Raw genomic sequence first — 25,019 nt, forward strand, 5'->3', positions numbered from 1 at the left:
CACAACGTACAAGGAAGACTTGTAATATGATTGTTATTCAAGTATATGATCCTATAACTAAAGCCAAAGCGGAGGATATTGAAGATTTTTATGAAACCTTGCAATTTGAAATCAATCAAACATGCAATTAAGATGCCTTTATGATACTTGTTGACTAGTATACAAAAGTTAGGAATAATGAAGGAATGGTAGTTGGAAGTATACACGTTTTGATAGAAATAAGTTTGGAAATAGAATGATCAAATTTTGTGTGATTCTTTAAATTGCAAATACCATTTTTTAAAAAAAACACGAATGGTGACTTTACACATAGACCTTACCTCATGGACTGCATAAGAATCAAACCTTTTGGTTCAAATCCACCAGATGCTCTGCTGGAGAAGGAGGGGGCAATTTACTCCTGTGTCGGCCAGATCTGAATTGAAGGTACAAGTAAAAAATAATAAAATAAAATTTAAAAAATATTTGAAAAAAGAATCAAACCTTTCTGCACACCCATGTTTATTGCAGTTTTGTTCACAATAGCAAAGAGTTGGAATATTCACACAATGGAATACTATGCTGCATTGAAAAATAAGGAACTCATAAAATATTATACAAAATGGAAGACATTATGCTGAGTGAAATATCTCAGTCACAAAAGGACAAATATTGCATAGTGCCACTGTTGTAAAACAGGACTGACATAGGGGTTGAGAGGGAGACCAAGAAAGATGGGATAAATTACATATACTGTATTGAAACAGATGAGGAAGAAAACTGTTTAAAAGGGATACATGATTAGGTATTATTGTCATGACAGGAGTCCAGAATGAAAGCTGCATAGTGGAGTGGACTTGGGGGGAGGAATTGTATAATAATGAAATAATTTTTCTTTTACTTTTCAAAGAGAAGAGCAAATTGTGGGGGAGGTGTGGGCAGGGACCAAAGTGCAACAACAAATGAATGGAAATCCAAAGTCTCTGTAGATTTTCATTAAAATTAATTTTAAAAAAGAATCAAACCTTTCAAAAAAAAGTTATCCAACTGAATGCAAAAATTATCAAACAATATTATTAATATCAAATGCAAATAAAGCTTTGCAAAATATCATTTATAAATGTTGAAAAATTATATTGGCAGGGAACTGACAAATTCAAGCTATTTTCAGAATAAGCTGTGGCACAAAGGTTAACATTGCTGATGTCAGATGAACCTTAGGTGAAAGCTGAGAATACCAGAAAGATATTTACTTATGTCTATTTGATTAGTCAAAAGCAATTAACTGTGTGGATCATAGCAAATTATTGTTAACATTGTGAAAAATAAGAATTCCTTAAAACTTAATTGTGCTTACGCAAATCCTCAATATAGACCAAAAACCTGTTATCCAAACACACATAGGTAGAATCGCATTATATATGATCAGGAAAGCTATACTCTAGGGCTGTATTATTTCTCCATACTTATTCAGTCTTTATGTTCTACTTCCTAAACAACGTGCCTCCAGAAACTCTATGAACTTTGATAAATGTCTATAGATGTAGAGACTTCAGCCCTTTTTTTCACAGCGTTGCTATGAGTTGTGCTCAACTCGAAGGCAATCAATAACAACAATTCAGTCTTTATCTTTAGTAAATCATTTGAGAAACTGGAATATATGAAAAACTGGAGGAAAATTCATTAAAAACCTGCGTTATACAGATAATATAATTTTGCTTGCAAAAAGTAAAGAAGGTTTGAATCACTTACTGTAGAAAAACAAAGACTACAGCTTTCAACAAGGGTTACAGTTAAATATCAAGAAAATAAACGTCTTCTTAACGGCATCAATAGGTAACATCAAGACAGATTGAGAAAAGATTGAAGTTGTTCATTCTTGAATTTTCTTATAGCCACAATCAACATCCATGATGATGTTGTTGTTGCTATGTGTCCTTAAATCACTTTTGACTCATAGCGACCCTTTGTACAACAGCTCTGAACTCTTCTCTATCCTGAGCCAACTTGACCGTCTCTGACACACCTACCCCCATTATTCCAGTCACTTAGTCAATCATCTCATCGAGTGTCTTTCCTTCCTGTGCTGTCTCTCCATCCACCCAGGCATAATGTCCGTCTACAAGAGCAATAGTTTAAGATTGAAAGATATGTTAAATCAGCATCATCTACTGTGAAAAATTTATTCAACATTCTAAAAAGTAAGGATATCAGTTTAAAGACTAAAGTGCACCTGATCCAAGCAATGGTCTTTAAGCATCTGAAAAGAAAAGGGAAAAAAAGGGGGGAGGGACTAAAGAAGAATCAGTGTCTTTGAATTATGGGCTGGGAGAAAAAGTCAATATAGTATATACTATCAAAAGAATAAAATATGTATATGAAGTATTCAGAGTGATATCTAGAGTTAAGAATGGTGAAACTTCAGCTCATTTATTTTGGTCATATTTTCAAGAGGAATCAATCTTTGGAGAGAGACATCATGCTGAGAAAAATGGAGGATCAGGGAATGAGAGAAAGAGACTCCACAAATGGATAGATTGCCACAATGGCTTTGAACATGATGGAGACCATAAGGATTACATAGAATAAGATAAGTTTCAGGTCCATTTTTATAAAGTCATTATGAGTCATAGCTCATAGAAGTCATCCAACAAGTCTCAGTTGGTCCAGTATTTTGCTCTTTAAAAAATCTATTTTGTTCTTTGTTTTTTACCTAATCTGTCCAAGTATGTCTAGTGTACAGATAGTTAGAAAGGGTTGTAGTGGTAGCTGGGTACTATTAGGTTTTCTTGGTCTAAGGGTAAAGGAAACCATGATATATACAGTCTATTAGTCTCAACACTAGGCCAATTGGCAGAGCCATGATAGATGGAAAAGAGATTGAGGTTGTTAACAGTTTTCTTAGCTCCACAATCAACACTCTGAACAGCAACTGTCAGGAGATCAAAAGACAAATTGCATTGGGAAAATCTGCTGTCAGGGACCTCTCTAGAGTACTAAAAAGCATTAATGTCAGTCTAGAGTCCAAGGTGTGCCTAATCCAGGCAATGGTCTTCACAATTACTTGTAATGCTTCAGGAAGCTGGACAATGATGAAGACTGACAGAAGAACTGATACTTTTGAATTGTGGTGCTGGAGAAGAGTCTTGAACATAACATGGACTTCCAAGAAAAGAAATAGTTCTGCCTTGGAGAGGGTGAAACAAAGAGAAAAAGTTTCTCTTTGGAAGCTAGCATTTTGAAGCTCCATCTCACATGCATTGGGCACATGGCCAGGAAAGACTGGTCCTTGGAGAAGGACATCATTCTTGGAAGGGTGGAGGGACAGCACAGGAGAGGAAGATCCTGGATGAGATTAATTGATACAGTGACTGATCCAATGGGGGTTGGTGTTTTGAATTTAGTGAGACTGCCTCAGAATAGGGCAAAGTTCAAAGCTGCTGTACATAGGGTCACTATGTGTCACAGGCAACTTGACGGCACATAACAGTAACAATAACATTAGTCCTGTAGAGGAATTTCTGCTTACTATCTATTTTCTTCTTTTCTTTTGTTCTTATTGTTGTTGTTATGTGCTGTCTTCTAGTTGCCTGGGATTCATAACAACACTATGTACAACAGGTCTGAAATTTACTCTATCTTGAGTCAATTAAATTGTCTCCAACACACCTACAACCTTTACCATAGTGCCTGAGTCAATCTGTCTCATCCATGGTTTTCCTCTCTTGTGCTGTTCACTCCACCCTTCCAAGAATGATGCCTTTCTCCAAGGACTGGTCCCTCCTAGCAACATGCCCCAAGTATATTAGACAAAGATTCAAAATCCTAGTGTCAAATGAACAGTCTGGTTTCACCCTCTCCAAGACAACCTTGTTTGTTCTCTTAGTAGTCCATAGTATGTTCAATACTCTCTCTAGCACCACAATTCAAAGACATTAATTCTTCTTCTATCATCCTTATTCTTTGTCCAGCTCTCTGGTACATAGGAAGTGATTGTGAAGACTGTGGCTTGAAGTAGACACACTGTAGTTGTTAGATTGAGATTGTTGCTCTTCAGTACTCTGCAAAGGTTTCTGAAAGCAGAATTTCCCAATGCTATTCTTCTGTTTTCCTGGCTATTGGTACTAATAATGTTGATTGTGGAGAGAAGCAAGATGAAGCTGTTAACAATATCAATCTCTTCTCCGTATATCCTTATGTTTGTAATTTGTCTTCTTTGTGGTGAAAATCTATCTTTTCTTGATGTTGAACTTCAATCCATATTGGAGGCTGCAGTTTTGACATTCTGCAGCAAATGCCCCGGCCTTCCAGTTTCACCAACCAAAGTGGTGTCATCTGTTTAATTCAATTTATTGATGACTCTTCCTCCAATCCTGAGGTCACATTCATCTTCATAAAGTCTAGCCTCCTGAATGATCTGTTCCACATATAGACTGAAAAGGTACAGAGACAGGATGTATAACTGTACACACATTTCCTGATTTTTGAACCATGCAGTGTTTCCTTTCTCTTTTCTGATGACTGCCTCCTGGTCTAAGAATAGATTTCACATACCCACAAATGTCCTCGGAGTCTCATTCTTCTCAAGGTGATCTACAGTTTGTTGTGATCCACACAATCAAATGCCTTTTCATAGTCAATGAAACACAGATAGGCATTCCTCTCCTAGTCTTTGCTTTCAGCTAAGACCTGTGGCAAAAATGTCCCTAGTGTATGGCCTCTGCTAAACACAGGCTGCACATCTGGCAGTTTTCTGTTGTTCCAGTTTGTTGTGTTATTTTTAAATAATCTTCAGCAGGATCTTGCTTTCATATTAATTATACTGTTTGATAATTTTCACATTCTGTAGGGTCATTGATTTTGGAATGGGAATAAATATAGATCTTTTCCAGTCAGTTGGAAGGTAAGATTTCTACTCATAACCTGGTAGGCAAGTCCAGGGAAGCATCTGTTTATTAAAAAATGTCAATTGGTATTCCACCAATTTCTGAGGACTTGTTTTTGCTAAGTTCTTCAGAGCAGCTTGAACGTCCTCTTTTGTCGTAATTGTCTCTTGATCATATGTTGTTTTATGAAATTTTTCTGTGTCATTTGTTCACCATTTATTTTTACATTCTTTCTCCTAATGAGAAACTTTGTATGAGTTTCCCTCAAGACAGGTTAGTTTGTTCTTTTGATAGATTATCAATATTCTTCATCAGTACTACAATTCACAAGTATCAATTTCTCAGTCTTCCTTATTTATTGTTCAACCTTCATATGTATATGGAAGACTTAAAAATAGCTTGACCTTGGTGCACCTTAGTCTTTAAAATCATAATGACAGCTTTGTTATTTAAAATATTAAATATATCCTTAGTTGTAGATTGCTTCTAAATGTGTTGATTATGGATCTCAGTGGATTTAAATCCTAGACAATTCAATCTTTTCTCCATTTATTATAATATTATTTTTTGTCTACTTGTAAATATTTTTATTTTATTCAGATATTTGCGAGGAGCTCTGTGGCCTAGTGGCAAAATGCTGTGCTGCAATCACAGAGGTATGTGGTTCGAGTCAACCAACTGCTCCATGGGAGAAGGATGGGCAATCTCTTCCCATGAGACTATCTACCTCCAAAAACAGGCTATGTGCAGTTCTGACACAATGGTACACAACACAACAATGTTTAGGGTAGGTTAACATCTTGGAATTTAATCAATAAGTGTTTTAAATCTTCGTTCTTGACAAACAAGATTGTGTCTTTTGCTTAATCCAGTTAATGAGTCTTTCAATCTTGATCCCACATTCTTCTCCACATAGTCTATATTCTCAAATACTTCCTTAGCAGAGTGATTGAATAGATATGATGAAAGACTGCAAACCTGAGACACACTTTTATTGATTTTCAAATATGAAGTATCCCGTGTTCTAGGCTGTTGTGATGGCCTGGTTGTAGGGGGCTGTACTGCAATCCTGAAGATACAAGGTTCACATCCGCCAGCCACTCCACAGCAGAAGTATGGGTTATCTCCTGTGAGATTAACTCTCTCTGAAAACCTCCTGAAGAGTCAGCTATGGGTCAGTTCCTATTCTACAGTATACAACAACAACATTTGTTGGTCCATATTGTGGATTATTCTTTGGATATGGCTTTCAAACAAAAAAAAATCAAACATTGTCAATTCATAACTGAACCCCCAATGAAATTTCTGATTTCTAGAAATCACACAGATATCTGTCCATCTTTGTCTCATAGATACACTAATAGATTTGAACCACCAGACAGGTGTGGCTTTTAGGTTAGCCACATAATTCTTCACAGGTTAGTCACTGCATTCAAGTAATATTAATAGTATTTATTTTATGAATGCTTAACTATACTGATAAGTTTAGTGATAAGGAATTGCACTGCCCATCAAAGGTACATGGTTCAGCAGCTGCTCTGCTCGAGAAAGAGTAACAATCTCCTTTCATGTGATTTTTTGTCTCTGAAAACTTTCTGGAAGGTCAACTATGGGTTGATTCTGCCTCATTGATACTCAAACACAGCAATAACATGGAAAGAAATGATAAAGATGCTTATTATTAATCGTCAGAACAAGGACAAAGACCAGCTATGGAACTGATTAACAATTATTCATATGTAGTTTCAAATTGAAGCTGAGGATAATAGAAAAAAATCATAAGAGAAAACTTATGACTTTTAGCATATTCTACAAGAAATTCGAGTCTGTCAAAGTCAAGAATAGTTTTGATGCATTAAAAACTAGTGACTGAAGACTAGAAGATTTGTAAGATTATATCAAAGATAGGATCCATAATGAAGACAAAACATTAAAAAGACAATAAAAGACCAAAATGTTGGAAGGGCTCACACTTAAACTTGATCTTCAGCATAGAGAATCATATTAAATATTTTAGACATAAAAGAGTACCTGCTTGCATAATGCTTAAGATCTCCTTTGTTAATTGATAATCTTTTTGTTTGACATTACCAAGGAGCTTCATAGAGGAAATACTTAGATGTTGTTTTTGCAAACATTACCACTATAAAACCTTATTGTTCAGTTTTACTTTGTAATATAGATTTTGTTGTTGTAATTGTTGTTGTTAGGTGGCATCAAATCAAGTATGACTCATAGTAACCCCATGTACAAGAGATCTGAACCCTGATCTATCCTATTTTATCCTCACACTTCCTTACATACAAGAGCCCATTGTGGCAGTTACCATAGCAATTCACCTGGTTGAGAGTTTTGTTTTCCTTCACTGACCCTCCACTTTTCCCAAGATCATGTCTTTCTCCAATGAATAGCCCTTCCTAGTAACAAGTTCAAAGTATGTGAAGCAATGCCTCATCATTCTTATCTCTAAAAAGCACCCTGGCTACACATTCTCCAAGATATATATGTTTGTTCCCTTGGTCTTCCATGGGATGTTCAGTGCTTTTCTTTAACACCACAGCTCAAAGGTATCAATTCTTTTTCTGTTATCCTTATTCATTGCCCAGCTCTCAGATTCATAGTAAGTGATTAGAAAGACTATGGCCTAAATCAGCCTCATGTTAATTCTCCAACTACCATCATTACTCCTCAATAAGTTGGAGAGGTCTGTAACTGCAGATGTTCCCAGTGCTATGATATTTTTGAGTTAGTGAACATACATTTATACAATATTTTTAATGGTTCAAAAATCTGCTTGAATGGGCCCTGTTCATGGATAGGAAGGCTCAATATTGTGAAAATGGCAATCCTACCGAAAGCAATCTACATGTTCAACACAATCCCAATATAGATATTATTTTTCAAGGATATCACAAGGGAAATTGTTATGTTTATTTGGAGAATAAAATAAGTGAAGCACTTCTGAAAAACAAAACCGAAGCATAAACCTAGTACTCCCTGACTTCAACACAGTGGTGCTGTTTAACACAGGTTACTACACATTAGTTGACACCAAAACTATATGGTACTGTTACAGTGACCGGCACATAGACCAACTGAACAGAGTTGAGAACTCAGAGATCAAAAAGTTATCTATGGTCAACTGGCATTCAACAAGGAAATAAAACCTATCGGATGGGGAAATTAAAACTTCTTCAACAAATGCAGGCTTGCAAAAAATAGACTGCTGCCTGAAGAAAACTGAAACAGTATCCACATGTCACACCATACACACAAATCAACTCAAGGTGGATCAGAGACCTGGAAGTAAGGCCAAAAACCATAAAGTTCACCAGAGACAAACTGGGATCAAGGAAAGAAGGACTAGTCTATGGTATAAAGAGATTGCCAAAATTCACCAGAAATGCACAATCTAGAGAGAATAAAATTGATGAATGGGACCTTTTAAAGATTAAATCCCTGTGCGCATTAAAAAGCTTTTTTCTAACAAAGTGAAAAGACTCAGGGGTGGGGAACCAACAAACACATTTGGCAGTATAATTTCAGACAAGGATCTCCTTTCAAAAGTTTATAGAATCCGGTAAAGCCTCCACAAGAAAAAGACTAATAACACAATTACAAAATGGGCAAAAGACAAGGAAAGAATTTTCAGAGGAAGATACTCAGCTGGCCGACAGACACATAAAGAAATAAGAGAGAGGCAAATCAAAACCACAATGAAATACTATCTCACTCCAGTAGCAGTGGCAAAGCTTAAAGGACAGCAAGTAATAAATGTTGGAGAGGACCTGGCAAGATAGGAACTCTTACACACTGTTGGTGGGATTGTAAAATGGTACAACCACTCTAAAAGAGAGTTTGGGGTTTCTTCAAAAAGCTGAACATAGAAATTCCATACTTTTCCACTGCTTGGAATATACTCCAAGAAAATGAGAACTGAGGCACAAATGGACACATTTACATCAATGTTCACAGCAGCATTATTTACCATCACAAGAACGTAGAAACACCCTAAATGCCTAAACATAATAAAATGGAATGAGAAATTATGGTGCATTCACACGATGGAATACTATACAACAGGCCAAAGCAATGATTTTGTAAATCACTACCTAACGTGAAAGGTACTGGAGAGCATTATGCTAAGAGAACTCAGCCTCATAAGGACAAATACTGTATAAGATCACTTTGTAGAATGTGTAGAAGGATCCAAGGGGGAAAGGATGGGAGCAGAAGGATGAGGATGGGCACAGGTGGGGTGGGGTGATGGTGAAGGTGGTGGTGGTTAATCCTAGGGTCGCACAATTTGATGGGTCAATAAAGGAGTGGAAAAGGAAAAGGGAAATATCTAGTGTGAAAAAACAATGAATATGAAATTTGTAAGTAAATCAGTATAATAATGTTTTTAACGTTGTTAAGTGGTATCTAGTGTAGTACAACTCATAATAACCCTACGAACAAAAGATCTGAACCCTGTCCTATCCTATGCCATCTTCACACTTCCTGACACACAAGAGCCCATTGCAACAGTCACTGTGCCAATCCGCCTAGTTGAGGGTCTTCCTCTCCTTTGCTGACCCTCCACCCTCCCAGCATCATGCCCTTCTCCAAGAAATAGAAGCATTCCCAAATATGTGAGGTGAAGGCTCATCATTCTTACCTCCAAATTTTATTTTTAAAAAAATCCTCTTAATGCATTTAACAACAATTTAGGAGAAGTATCATTTCTGTAATCTACTCAACAGTGTTATAAACTGCTAATGTTTTAGGAGAAGTTTAAGAGCTTTGACCAAATTTTGTAGTCCAAAATTGACCAAACATGCATTCAAGATGCATTAATAATTACTGGCAACAGGTTCACAAAAGTTGAAAACAGTGAGGAAAGAACATTAGAAAATACAGACTTGGAGACAGATTTAAGACTGGAAATAATCAGATTTTGTACATTCAGATATTTATTCAACACAAACACATTTAAAAAATAAAAAATGGGTGTAAGGAATATACAGACTCACTGTGCCAAAAACAATTGGTTAACACTGAAAAATTTCAGGCAATGGGGGTAGAAGGGCCAGAATCAGGTGTGTCTGGCTTAGGACAGGGCAGCCTTCAGATCTGTTGTACATAGGGTAGTTATGAGTTGCAGGCAACTTGATGACACATAACAACAACAACCATGTGACCAAGTGGCAGTGATAATGAAAAATGAAGTTCAAGTTGCACTATTGTTATTGTTGTTATGTGCTATCATGTATTGGTCCCTCTCATTTGGGGTCTTTCTCTCTAGCTGCACTATAGGCATTAAGAAAAAAAAAAGTCCCAAGAATTGATAGCATACCAATTGACATGTTTCAGCTAATAGAAACAACCTGGATGAACTCACCAGTTTCTGCCAGAAAATTTAGAGGATATTCTTTATCTGCTATATTAGCCCATTATTTCCAATATTAATAGCCCCTCCTTTGTTCAATTCTAAGTCTTCTAGGTCTCTTGGGGTTGATGGTTTCCTGCAAGGTTTTTCAAAGGCTCAAACATGCCAGGGGAATAGGTATGCAGGCTGGGTTTGCAGAGATCAGTGAGTATGATAGACTATCCAATGAAGACAGGCATTCCGAGATAAAGAGAGAGCTACCACGGGGGGGGGGTCCCATGAGCTCATAAAAGGCTTGAGTAGGATGAGTCTTGTATCCCATTTAATCCTCTCTTCTTAATACAGTAAGCATTTCAACACAAAATAAACAGCTAATCATTGACTAGGAAAGATATATTGAATGATAAACCTTAGACACGCAGATCCCCACTCACTAAAAATTTGGAAATTATCCAACAACATCATCAATATTTAATGCAAACAAAATATTACAGAAGACCATTAAAAAATGGCTAGGACAGTGAGAACTACTATAGACAGGGACCTACCAGAAGTTGAATCTGGCTTTAAGAGAGGCTGCATCACCAGGATTATTATTGCTGATGACCTTTGTTGAAAGCAAAGAATACCAGAAGAAAGTATATTTTTGTTTTATTGATTATGCAAAGACATTTGACTGTGTGTATTATAACAAAATATGGCTATGTGGATTAAAACAAATTGAGAAGAATGGAAATCCCAGAATAATTAATTATGTTCATACAATATCAATACGCAGGCCAAAAGCTGTTATCCAAGCCAAGGAAGAGAACACTGCATGGTTTAACATCAGGAATCATGTGCATTAGGTTTGTATCCTATCTCTACATACTTAACCAAGTGCTGAGCAAATAATCCACACAAAGCTGAGCTCTATGAAGAAGAATGTGACATCAGGATTGGAGGAAGAATCATCAACAATATGTGTAATGCAGATGATACAATTTTGCTTACAGAAAGTGAGGAAGATAGAAAATCCTTGATGCACAAGATCAAGGACTGCAGCCTTAGTTATGGATTGTCTCTAAACATCAAGAAAGCAAAGGTACTCACCATAGGACCAACAGTGAATATTATGATAAGGATTTATGCTACCACTGATTTAATCTTCTTTGGATCAACAACGAACACCCTTAGTACCAGCAGTCAAGAAATTAGTAGTTGTGTTGCGTTGGACAAGTCTATTGTTAGGGACTTCTACAAGGGTCTGAAGAGAAATGACATCATATTGAAGACCAAGGTGAACTTGATTCTGGGAATGATTTTTTCAATCACCTGCTACACATCAGAGAGCTGGACAATGAATATGGAAGACAGAAGAATTGATACCTTTGAGTTGTGGTGCTAGATGAGTACTGGATATCCCTTGGATTGTCAAAAGGACTTTCTTGGAGAAAGTTCAGCCAGGGTATTACTTGGAGGCAAAGATGGTGAAGCCTCATCTTTCATGCATTGCACATGTAGCTAGATGAGGAGATTCCTTGGAAAGGGACAACTTTCTTGGAAAGATAGAAAATTGGTGAAGGACAGAAAAACCCCAAAGATTTAGATTAACATGGTTAATTCAGCAACAGGCTTGAGTGTATTGGAGATGATGAGGATGGCATAAAATAGATCAGAGGTCAGGTCGCTGTGAGTTGACAGTACCTAACAAAACAACAATATTTCCTAGTTTACTAGAGGGTTTCATTCAGATGGCTCCTTTTTAATTCAGTACTGATGCAAATCAATATCTCTTGTTCTTATTTTTTCTATTTACTGCTATGTAATAGTGTTTTGAATAGTTAGGCATAACATTGAACATCTGTGAACAAATATCTGAAAATTGTGGACAAATTTTACAATGAACTATTGCATGTTGTTATTGTGTACTGTCGAGTTGGAATCCACCCATAGCTGACACTCCAGCTGATTTTCAGAGGCAGTAAATTGCACAAGAGATGATTGCCCATTTTTTTCCTGTAGAGAAGTTTGTGGATTTGAACTAGGTCACTTTGGGATTGCAGTGCAAATTTTACTGCTAGGCATCAGAGCTCCCCAATATTGTATGTAATAAATATTACTAATGATCATAATTTTTTTAAAAAAAATATTCTAAATGCATTCTTCAGACAGCCCTTAATCTCATTGGAGAGTTTTATAAAGCTCTTCTTTTTCAAGCAACATAGCAACTTTTTTTTTATAGAAAATCATGCCATTTAATCCCCAGTAATCAGAAAAAATTACTCTGAAATGGAACCAAGGGGACAACAAAGCATCAAGTACTTAACTCTGTAAAATGTGGGTATAAATGGAACTGAAACATATGAACATCCAAAAGCTTTTGTCTAACAAGAGTATTTTTGTAAATTGCATTGTGAACCTAGAAAGATTGACATTAAAACCATTACAAAGCACAATGTTTACTGTTGGTGGCTGAAAACAGAAAATAAAATTTTGTCATGCATTATTTAAGAAAGCTTCAGCCATTCTGCTAAGGTGAGTGACTTACATAAAAAAATTGGGTTTTAAGCTAATGTAGTTTTGTCTTAATAAAATATTCAGTTTTTCCATGTAACTGTAGTTATACTGATTAAGTCATCTTCCTATGAAAATAAAATATACTTACCAAAGGCATGGACCTTTATACAAACTTTGTAGGAGGGGACCAAGAAGCTTAACTAATTCTTGCCTAACAGGGGGTGTTTCAAGCAAGCATTGTGCTTACTTGCCTTTGATCTCCTGTGAAATTTATATTCATGACAGTCTAACACATAGGAGAGTGAATAAAGTGAAAACATAAAGGAAAATGGCCCAGGGGAAGTGTAAAGATGTAGTTGTATTTTAATATCATTTTTCTACATAACAACAGTAATAATGCCCTGGATTTCAATTTCTTTTTGCATTTAAGGGCCTCAAAGAACTTTGTAAAGTCAAAGAAGCCTGCTAGCCATGCAACTTAGTCAAGTATTATTACCTGTTTTATAGGAAGGTAAATCAATATATAGCAAAATTTAAAAATTATTCCAAAGCAAAATATCTTTTAACAGTGTCATATATCTCAGTTTCAATTTAGTACCAAAGGGCAAAATGACTGAAAAAATATTGGTGGCAGCACAGATGAAGACTTGTAGGTTAGAAGGAGGAGTACGTGATCTAATTCCTTATTATACAAAATGAGAGCACAAAGGGGAAAATAATGAATGTAACATAGGCATTTGTTTCCAGACTATTTTAATCTCACTGTGTAACATAGAGATAACAGTAAAATAGTGAAAAAGAAAACCTAGAAAAACCCCAAACAGAAAAACCCATCTTATTGTCATCAAGTAAATTTTAACTCAGTGTGACCTTGTTTTGTTATTATGTGCTGTCCAACTAAGACTCAGGGCAACCCCATACACAATAGATTTGAACCCATTGTTTTTGTTCAGATACTCCTCTAGGTCGTATAGCCCTGGTGTACAAGTTGCTGTCCCGCGGTCACTTGTGGTTGCTGTGAGGCTGAACACTGTGACACGGATGTGTCATATGCGTTAATGGTTAGCACCCAATGTGGAGTGAGAGTGGAGTGGAACTCCTGATTAAACAAGCTTGGAAGGAGGAGTGGCATCCACTTCTATAATAGCTTGCCTCCGGAAACCCTATGAACTTGGAGAGAGGACGAAAGGCACCCAAGCGTAAAGGACTCTCCTTCAGAGGGTCGCTATGAGTCACCTGCGACTCGATGGCACTTTACAACAACAACAATCCTGAGCCTGTCTCAGTGTCTCTGACACACCAACCTCATTGCCCCAGTTATTGTGTCAATCTGTCTCATCCAAGGTCTTCCTCTCCTTTACTGTCCCTCCATCTTTTCAAGCATGATATACTTCTCCACTGACTGGTTCTTCCAGGTTACATGCCCAAAGTATGTGAGACAGAGTCTTGAAATTTTTGCATCCAAGGAGCAACTTGGTCTCACCCTCTCCAGGAAAGACCTGTTAGTTCTCTTGATAGCACATCATATGTTCAAAACTTTCCAGCACCATAATGCAAATATATCATTTATTTTCCTGTCATCTGTGGTCATTGTCCAGCATTCTGATGTATAACAAGTAATTATGAAGTCTCTGACCTAGAATAGGTTCACCTTAGTCTCTAGACTGGCATCCTTGTTCTTCAGCACTCTAGAGGTTCCTGATAGTAGATTTTCTCAAGACACTTTGTGGTTTTTTTTATTTCCTGATTGCTGGTGTCAAGTGTTGATTGTAGAACTGAACAAGCTGAAATTGTTAATAATCTCAGTCTCTTCTCCATCTATTATGATGCTGCCAATTGTCCCTTTAGTGAAAATCTTCATTTTCTTGATGTTGAGCTTCAATTCATACTGAAGACTGCACTCCTTGACCTTCAGCAGTAAATACTTCAAGCCTTATTTAAAATATCTTTTATAAAAAAACAAACAATGACTATAGCCATGAACCTTACTTGAAGGTATACAAAGGAATCAGACTCCCTAAATCAGCGAAAAGAATCATTGGAGAAGCTCAAAATCAGCTGTGGAAACTAGGCCAAGTGCTGATTATGGAACGGACCATCAACCACTCATATACAAGATCAAATTAAACCTAAAATAAATAAATAAATAAATAAATAAAATCCACAAAAAACAAAATTTGACCTTGAGTTTATTCCATCTAAATTAAAAAAATTCTCAGGGGCAGATTTGGAGGCTTTGAACATTAATGAATGAAGGATGTCAATAGTATTATCCAGGAAGAATGCAAAAGATAATTACAAAGATGAAAGAGGAAGGAAAGACCAAGATGGGTGTCCAAAGAGACTCTGAATATTGCACTAGAGTGCTGAGAGGCCAAAGCAAAGGGAAGAAGTCAAGAAGATAAAGAGATAAACAGAAGATTTTAAAGGGCAGCCCAGGAAGACAATGTGAAGTAGTATAATGAAATGTGCAAAGGGCCAGAGTTGGAAAATCAAAATGATCAAATTCACTTGGCATTATGCTGAGTGAACTCAGTTCCACAAGGATAAATAGTGCATAAAACCATTATTGTAGAATGGAAGACCTTCTAATGAATCTTAACCCAAGGCCCATAGAAGAATTGGTGAACTGAGACATAGTTGGAGCTGTTCATGTTAGAAATTATGGATTCTTTCTTCTGGTTAAGTATTTTGAACTATGTTTACCTGAGACATCTCATAAATAATCTGCTATTAATCTTAACAGGGTGAATTAGGAAAACAACAGTTATTAATTGGCTAGAAAATGTCTGAATGATAAACCTTAAACACTCAGTTTGGGAAAAGCAGAAAATCAGTGGAGACAATAAGATGAATAGACACAGTGACTGCAATAGCAGGCTTGAGAATGGTAAAGATTTCAAAGATAGCGCAAAATTTCAGAGACAATATTTTATGTCAAGGTGCCTAAAAACAATAGCAATATATTCTTGAAAAGTTAAAATTTTCATTTTTGTTATTATCATTATTATTACTTAAAGAAGCACCATTTTTTATTTAGCTCTCTTTGTGCTTGTGCCTTCAGTACTGTAACAACAATTTTCTGCTCCTCACAAAAGGAAGCAGGCTTGATCCCAACACGGACACTGCATATATGGAACCACCAGGAGCTCTGCTGACATGATTTTTGGTGTTTACTTTTTTGGTTTTTTGTGTTTGGGTTTTTTGTTTCTTGGTTTGACAACGTCATGAGAACTTTAGGTCTCACAGCATGAACCCCTCTTAGTCAGCCTGGGCACACATCACATTCATTTTTTTGAGCTTTCCCAACCTTCTTGGTATAAAGGTACACAATTCTATTACCAGTGGTTCAAGATAGCCTAGTTTCATTAGAGACTGCATTATAGCTCAACCTAGAAGGTAGGTCTGATGCTGGGCCATTCTGAATGCTCTACACAGTGTCTCCAGAATAGGAAAAAGACTCATGAGAGGACAAAGGTCAACTATAACTGCACAGGACAGGAAGTTATGTCAAAGACAGTGGCTAGACTGAGCACCAAGCTGTTGTTACGAAGCTTATACACCACCTTTTTTGTGCTTAAAATTTATATTTAAGCTTATCTGTTAACTTTATTATGAATATTGTTGCTTTACTATCATGATGCTGTCTTATACACTCACTTGTCCAGAGTATCTTAAAATTATATCAATAGCAATTATCTTGCAATCATGCTTAATCTACTTCCAAAGCTTGCTTGTTTTACCACACTTTTTGTTGGTAATGCATATTATCATTTTCATGAATTAAGATATTTGTTCAGGTTGATGTATAACTCTCTCTTGGCTTAGTAGATTTCTTCTTTTTTCATTCACCTTAATAACAATAGTAAGTATTATTTATCAGGTGCTTAAACATTTTGTGAAGTGATCATTTGCTTTGTATAATTTAATTCTGACAAGTTCAAGACAGATACTGCATTTTTTGGACTACTGCAATGGGTCTTGTTTATCAGGAAGTGCGAGGATGGCGCAGGATAGAACAGGGTTCAGATATTTTGTTCATAGGGTCACTTTGAGTAGGACTCGACTCGACAGCACCTATCAACAACAGAGTAGTTATAAGTGGATATGACATAATAAAAAAATACACAGAAAAATGAAGCATTTTCCCCCTGAGATTCAAACCGAAATATTACCTAGGTTGTCAGTATCAAGCAAATTGTAATAATATCAATATACAATATTACCAAATACTATTTTGGGTAGGATCAATGTTCTTTTTAAAAACTTCCTTTAATATCCTATTATCTAGGAGCATAAACCATGATGACAAACCGCCTGATTTTTATACACATCTCATTTTCTTGTCTGAATTCTTCAATTACTCAAAATATAATTTAGTATGTTCCATCCCTTTGATTTCACTCAGTTGTTCTCTCTAAATTTACTATTTCATAGGAAATCAGTTGAAACCTTTCTACGCAAACTTCTTTGAGATACTTTTTGTATGATTTTATCATTTTTACACTAAAAAAAACAGCAACAACAACAAAAAGCCAAAATAAAGAAAAGGAAAACAATTACTGTCTTTTTCTTTGGGTATATTTACAGGTACAGTGACCATCCAAGAGAGGAGAGTGTGTAACATTTTTTGAAATCAGAGGGAGACCTGAAAAATCTGCAGGAAACAAGCCCCCTTTTGATTAGCAAAACAGCTTCCTTTTTTGAGCAAGTTTCTATGGCACAAGGGCAATCCCACCCTCACCTTCCCCATCCCCAGCCACTCTACTTTATGCTGAGAAAATGATTTGAGAAACTGGATTATATGAGGAGGGTTATATGGAAACATCAGGATGGGAAAAACAAGCAAAAAACAGCCTCATTAAGCAATAGTGGATAAAATCATGATAGAGGGAGAAAGAATTGGATAACTCTACACTTAACGATGACCTCTCATTGACAGGGCACTGATATAAATTTAAAGACTAAATTGTGCCTAATCCAAGCTATGGTATTTTCAACATGCATGTGAAAGTTGGTCAAAGAATTAGAATGACCAAAGAAGAATGAGTGCCTTTCAATTATGTTGGTGAGACATATTAAATATTAGACTGCCAAAAGCACAAACAAGTTTGTTCTGGAACAATTTCAATCAAGGTCTCCTTAGTAGCCAGATTGTTAAAAATTTGTGTCAGATACTTTGAGTATCTTATCACAAGAGGTCTGTCTTGAAAGAAAAATCATACTGGGAAAGGTCAGCAGAAAAAAGAAGACCAACAATGAGATGAATGGATTGATACAGTGACTGCAACAATGAACTTGAACATGCTGATGAGGATGATACAGGTTAAAGAAAGAGTCTAATCTTTTGTTTTTAGGCTCTTTATGAGTTGTAATGAACCTGATGGCACTTACCAATAACTATCACACAAAAAAATACCTGCTATAGGTGGCCTAGTGGCAAGAAGCTGTGGTTCAGGGCCATCAGCTGCTCTGCAGGAAAAAGATGGGAAGTTTCTTCCTGTGATATTAACAGTCTCTAAAATTCCGGCGGAGGGTCATCTGTGGGTCATTTTTGACTCTATGGTAAATAACAACAACATACCTTCATAGATTAATAGAATACTATTTCTTCCAAGAAAATACACTATCATTTATCTTTGACCTTCAATATGTGGTACAAGATTTTTCAGAAAAATCAGACCAGCAAGAAACTGAAATTATTGATTAAAATGTTTTAAATGGAAAATAATAAGGTATAAATATAAATTAGCAACAAACTAAAAATAATTTTACAGACTATTCCTCATTTTTGTTAGCATTAACTTAAAATATTAAGTGATGAGTTTCCAAACATATTTAGGCACTTTAAAATTTTTGTAATTTCTATGAATGATTATTTAAATCAATAGTATTTGCTAATTAAAAATTAAATAATTCAACCTAAATTAAATTTGCAGTGTTTCCCTAAACCCATGGCTTTAGATATCACCCTTAACCTCCTGTGATTTAACTTTCAAATATCCATGCAAATTTAATTATATATCGGTTCCTGTGGGATGCACTCACATATCAGTTTTCATCTCTCATGGACAGATTATTCGCAGTTAAGTTACAAACCACTGTAAATCAATTTTTAATGGAAATGCTCATACAACCTTAACTTCAAAAGAGCAAAAATGTAGGTTTAATATCAAATATTAGTTTCTTAACCTCAGTTCATCAGATTTTTGCCCTGTAATACAGGACTAGGTCGCCCATAAATAAGTGTTAATTTACAAGATAAGTAACACATATCATAAGATTATTTGTCAAAGAAAGTGTTAATAGATGTTTGGGGACCTTGAGGAGAAAAAAAATCCAAGCTAGTTAGCAAGAAGACATTTAAGCAAAAGAAAACAAACAAACAAACTAACTAAAAAACAAACCCAAAACCCAACCTTGCTTAAATGATAGATATTAAAGGTCAAAATGAAAGCCAGAGAATCATGGAAATGTGCAGTTAAGTTTATATCTGTATCATTAACCATACCACTCTATTTAGAAAAGGCTTCAGGTGTAATATACAAGGCATCTCAAATATCAGTTAACAACTGAGATAATATTTCTGCTGTTTGAGTCCTAAGTCTGGTGTCTATAGTTAGATTTAAAGTGAAATGTTAATAGTTATTCTATCTGATCTTTAATAAATAGGAATTTAGATGAACACTGCCTATCAATTGCTAAAATCTAATGACAAATTAAATCAAATGTTTCTAACTATTGTGATTTGATTGGTTCAAATTCCTTGTTTCTGTCAAAGCCTAATTTACAAATCAACCTTACAAAATTATATAAAACAGGAAATTAGCCTAGTCTGTAAATAAAATTTATTCTTTATGTAAGGCTTAGTCTTGTTTGAAAATAACTAAATAATACTTTAATGTAATGCCTGATAAAATGTAATTGCCAATTTTGCCATTATTCATAAAATATATTAAGCTAATGGAACACTAAAACTTTTGATTATCAATAATATTAATTATTTATATTTTACAATTAATTATGTAGAGAAATTAAAGGTATGTAGGACTAAAATAGAGCATTTTATTATATTGTAGAAAAAAACCTTAAAATGATCTGAAGAGCTAAAACTAATTATTAGGTGCTTTAGAAATTTTTAACTTTAATTCCTTCAGATATATATATGATTGTTGTTGTTGTTGTTGTTGTTACATGTCGTTGAGTCATCTGCAAATTATAATGACCATATGCACAACAGCTCTGAACCCTGCCTTATCCTGAATCAGCCTCACCTTATCCAACATATTACTCTCATTACGGCAGTTACTGTGTCAATCCATTACAATCAGGGTTTCCTCTCCTCTATTGTCCTGCCACCGTTATAAGCATGTTATCCTTCTCCAAGGACTTGCCCCTCCTGACTTCTTGTTTAAAGTATGTGAGATGGAACTTCAAAATCTTTTTCTCCAGGGAACAACCTGGTTTAACCTTCTCCAGGACAGACTTGTTTGTCCTCTTAACTGTCCATGGTATATACAATACTCTTCTCCAGCACCAAAAATCAAAGTTGTTGTTTCTTCTTCTGTTATCCTTAGTCATTGTGCAGCTCTCAGATGTTTATGAAGTAATTGTGAAGACCATGGCCTGGATCAGGCACATCTTCACCTCCATCTTATACTGGCATCGTTCCTTTTAGCACTCTAAAGAGACCTTTGACAGCAGATTTATTCAATCTGTGCTATGCGGATGACACAACCCTGCTTGCTGAAACTGAGGAGGACCTGAAGCACCTGCTGTAGAGGGTCAAGGACTGCAGCCTACAATGTGGATTGAGGCTCAATGTCAAGAAGACAAAGATTCTCACCACTGGACCAATTGGCAGCATCAGGATGGATAGTGAAGAGATTGAGATTGTACACAGCTTTAGTTTGCTTGGCTCCATAGTCAACAGTCTTGGCACCAGCAGCCAGGAAATTAAAAGGCTCATTGCCATGGGAAAGTCTGCTGTTAGGAACCTCTCCAAAGTACTGAAGAGCAACAGTGTCTCTCTGGAGACTAAGGTGCGTCTGATACAGGCCATGGTCTTCGCAATCACTTGTTATCCATCAGAGAGTTGGACAATGACGAAGGAGGATAGAAGGAGAATTGATGCCCTTGAGCTGTTGTGGTGGAGAAGAGTATTGAGAATACCATGGACTGCTAGGAAAACAAAAAGATTTGTCCTGGAAAGGGTTAAACCGGGTGGCTCCTTGGAGGCAAGGATTGTGAGGCTCCGTCTAACATGTTTTGGACATGCTGTGAGGAGAGACCGGTCCTTAAAGAGGGACATCATGCTTGGGAGGGTGGAGAGACAGTGCAGGAGGGGCAGGCCCTCTATGAAGTGGATTGATTCAGTGACTGGGATAATTGGGATGGGAGTGTCAGAGACAGTGCGATTGGCACAGGACAGAGCGGAATTTAGGGATGTTGTACATAGGGTCTCTATGAGTTGCAAGCTACTTGACGACACATAACAACAACAAACACCAACAAATTTGTGTTCTGGGATTCCCGTTCTTTTCAATTTTAGCCACAAATTGTTAGAGTCCACAAAGTCAAATGCTTTTGCATAGTTAATAAAACACAAATATACAGTCTTAAACAGTGTTTTTATTTAAATACTAAACTGTAATTTCAGCAAACACTTATATACACAGATATTATTTATGAAGATTCATAGTTAATGCAATGCAGAAATTCAAAGAAAGATAGAATACTAATTTCTGGAAAGGAATAAATTTCAATTGATGTTGTTTTGGTTATTATTATATGCTGCCGAGTCTCCTGATAACCATAGCAACCCTGCCTACAGCAGCTCTGAACCCTTCCTTGTCCTGAGCTAGCCTCATTAATTCTGACACACTAAGCCCCAATATCCCAGTCACTGTATCAATTCACCTCATCCTGAGTCTTCCTCTCCTGCACTGTTTGTTCCTCCATTTTTCTGAGCATGATGTTCCTTTCCAAGGATTGGTCTCTATCGGTTATGTGCCCAAAGCATGTAAGATGGAGCTTCAAAATCCTAACCTCCAGAGAGAAACTTGATACCACTCTCTCTAAGAGAGATGTATGTGTTTTCTTGGCAGTCTATGTTATGTTCAAGACTCTTCCCAGCACCAAAATCTGAAGGCATCAAGTCATCTGTCATGTTTAGTCATTGTCCAAATCTCTGAATCATAACAAGTAATTGTGAAGACCACGGCATGTATTAGGCATACCTTATTCTGACATCATTGATTTTTCAGCACTCTGGAGAGGTCCCTGACAGCAGATATTCCAGTGTAATTCGTCTTTTGATTTCCTGACTGTTGGTGTTAAGAGGGTTGATTGTGGAGCCGAGCAAGCTGTAATTATTAACAAGATCAGTCTCTCCTCCATCTATCATGATGCTTTAAGTTGGCCCAATGGTGAGAATATTTGTCTTCTTGGTGTTAAGCTTCAATCCGTATTGAAGACTATATTCTTTGACCTGCAGCAAGCAGTTCAGGTCTTCTTCAGTTTCAGCAAGCAAGGGTGTGTCAGCTGCATAACAGAAATTGTTGATGAGTCTACCTCCAATTCTGGTGCCACATTCTTTCTCATAAAGCCTTGTATCCCAACTGATCTTTTCTGCATATAGATTGAAAAGGTATGGAGACAAGATGCAGCCCTGATGCATTCCTTTCCTGATTTTTAAACAGGTAGTGTTTTCCTGTTCTGTCCTGATGATTGCTTCCTAGTCCAAGTACAGGTTTTGCATAAACATAATCAAGTATTCTGGGATTCCCATTTTCCTCAAGGTTAGCCACAATTTGTTGTGATCCACACAATCAAGTGCCTTTGCATAGTCAATGAAACACATACATTCCACTGGTACTCTTTGTTTTCTGCCAAGATCCTTCTGACATTGGCAATAAGGTCACTAGTGCCATGATCTCTTCTAAATTCAGCTTTCATTTCTGTTGTTCTCTGTCAATGTACTGTTCCAGTCATTTCTGGATGATCTTCAGCAGGATTTTGCTAGTGTGTGATATTAGTGACATTTGTTGTTTTTGTTATGTGCCGTCAAGTCCCTTGTGACTCATAGCAACCCTATGTATAATAGCGGTAACTCTGCTCTGTCCTGTTACAATTGAACTGTCTCCAATACACCCACCCCGATTACCCCAGTCACTGAATCAATCCACCTCATATAGGGCCTTCCCCTCCTGTGCTGTCCCTCCACTCTACCAAGCATGATGTCCCTCTCCAAGGACCGGTCCCTCCTTACAACATGTCCAAAGTATGTTAGACTGAGCCTCAGAATCCTTGCCTCCAAGGAGCAGCCTGCTTTAACCCTCTCCAGGATGAATATGTTTGTTTTCCTAGCAGTCCATGGTTTTCTCAATAATATTCTCCAGCACCACAGCTCAAAGGCATCAATTCTCCTTCTATCCTCCTTGGTCATTGTCTAACTCTCTGATGCATAACAAGTGATTTCAAAGACCATGGCCTGTATCGGATGCATCTTAGTCTGCAGAGAGACACCATTGCTCTTCAGAACTTTGGCAAGGTCCCTAACAGTAGACTTACCCATAGTAATACGTCTTTTAATTTCCTGGCTACTGGTGCCAAGAGTGATACTAGTTACTGGAAAAAATGAATTTCAATTTAAAAAATTATAAAATGTTGCCTAAGGAATATGTAGTTTTTACATTGAGGAGTCTTTTGTTAGTTTGCATTTTGTTTGTTTTTTTAAGTACCTTATTAATATATTAATGTTAAGGCTATCATGTTATTTTTTAGGTACATATTAGAGGAAATTGTCAAAGGATAGAATTGCTACCTGGTCTGTCTCTGCCTATCTCTCTACCTCCCTCCTCCATAGGAAAGGATTAAAAATGAGATTTTTCAGAAGAAATAAGAAAAGAATTTTACAAAACCAAAACAAATATTTCAAGGCAAAGAAACTACCTACTTAGAAATTAGGGGATCCAAACCCTAACCAATACCACAGGTTTCTAGGTGGGGCTATGTCTATATATATGACCAGTTTCAGGAGACTGAAAACCCATAAAAGCAGTGTCCACCTGAAACTAGGTCTCATTCTCTCTTTCCTTGTCCTGCAAGTATGCCAAAAGTTTTGAGTCCACCCTTGACTTTGCCAGAGATATCTTCCTCATTTCTTCTTCCTTTTTTCTTTATCTCTTTCCCATGGCCTACCTTTCACCAACCATGCTTCCTTTGCATTACCTTAAAAAAATCTTTTTTCACTTGTTTTGCTAAATTACTACTGTGTATACGTCTGCTTACTTATTTACAGTCATCTCAACTTACCTTCTAATGGAGTAAATTAGCAAGTAGAAAAAAGTGGCACTGCAGTTTTAGTATGCTTCGTGACATATTGGTTTCTAAACAAAACATTAAGACTCTACCAAGAATTACATAACTAAGATATAGAATGGGTTTTAAATTTATCTAGATTTAAAATATATTTTAGACATTTATGAAGGTTCCATCAATGAGAATTTTTACCTATCAATGTAATCTTTGGGAATATATTTTAACCTCCATGGCTGAAATTGTTTTTAATCAAATTTGTTCACCAGCTTCTCTGTGAGAAGCAATTGCCCCCACTGTGAATTACACTCCTTCTCAAAACCTACTAGAGAATCAGCAGTGGGTTCATTCCAACTCAAAGACATTCAGTAACAACAAAAACATATGTCTAGAAGCAAGAATTGCTCCTTGTACAGAATAAAGATTTACTATTTTTTAATAAAATATAGTTTATGATATCAGCTACCATGTTTTAACAATGAAGTAAATTTGAGAATTAAATCTTGTCCACATTACCTAGAGAAAACATTAACTGTTTTTTTTCTTACTGACACATTTCTAACTAGAACTTCTAGTTCTTGAGGCCCCGTTTGAAACCCCTTGTATCTCCAGTGTAGAGTGAGTTTAATCTTCACTACCAATTTTGCTCCAAACGGAGCAGGAATTATTTTGTATCACTTCTTGTCGATGATCTTAATTGTTTTCAAAAAAACATTGTAAGACAATCAGTACATTAATACCCTTGTATAGATTAATTGTATATTAAAATATTTTAATTAGTAGAAACATATCTTCTTTAATAACTATTCTGTTTTCAGGAAAAGGCATGACTTTCTTTTTTGAAAATTATTATTAAATTTTATTAGCTTCAATGAACATTTACAGAGATTTTGGGTTTTCATTCATTTACTGTTGCACTGTTTTCTCTACCCTCCTCCCCAGTTCGTTCTTCTTCCCCACCCCCC

This window comes from Elephantulus edwardii, unplaced genomic scaffold (assembly GCF_000299155.1).
Source record: "Elephantulus edwardii isolate Elephantulus edwardi_28Jun2011 unplaced genomic scaffold, EleEdw1.0 scaffold00034, whole genome shotgun sequence".
NCBI classification, from domain to species: domain Eukaryota; kingdom Metazoa; phylum Chordata; class Mammalia; order Macroscelidea; family Macroscelididae; genus Elephantulus; species Elephantulus edwardii.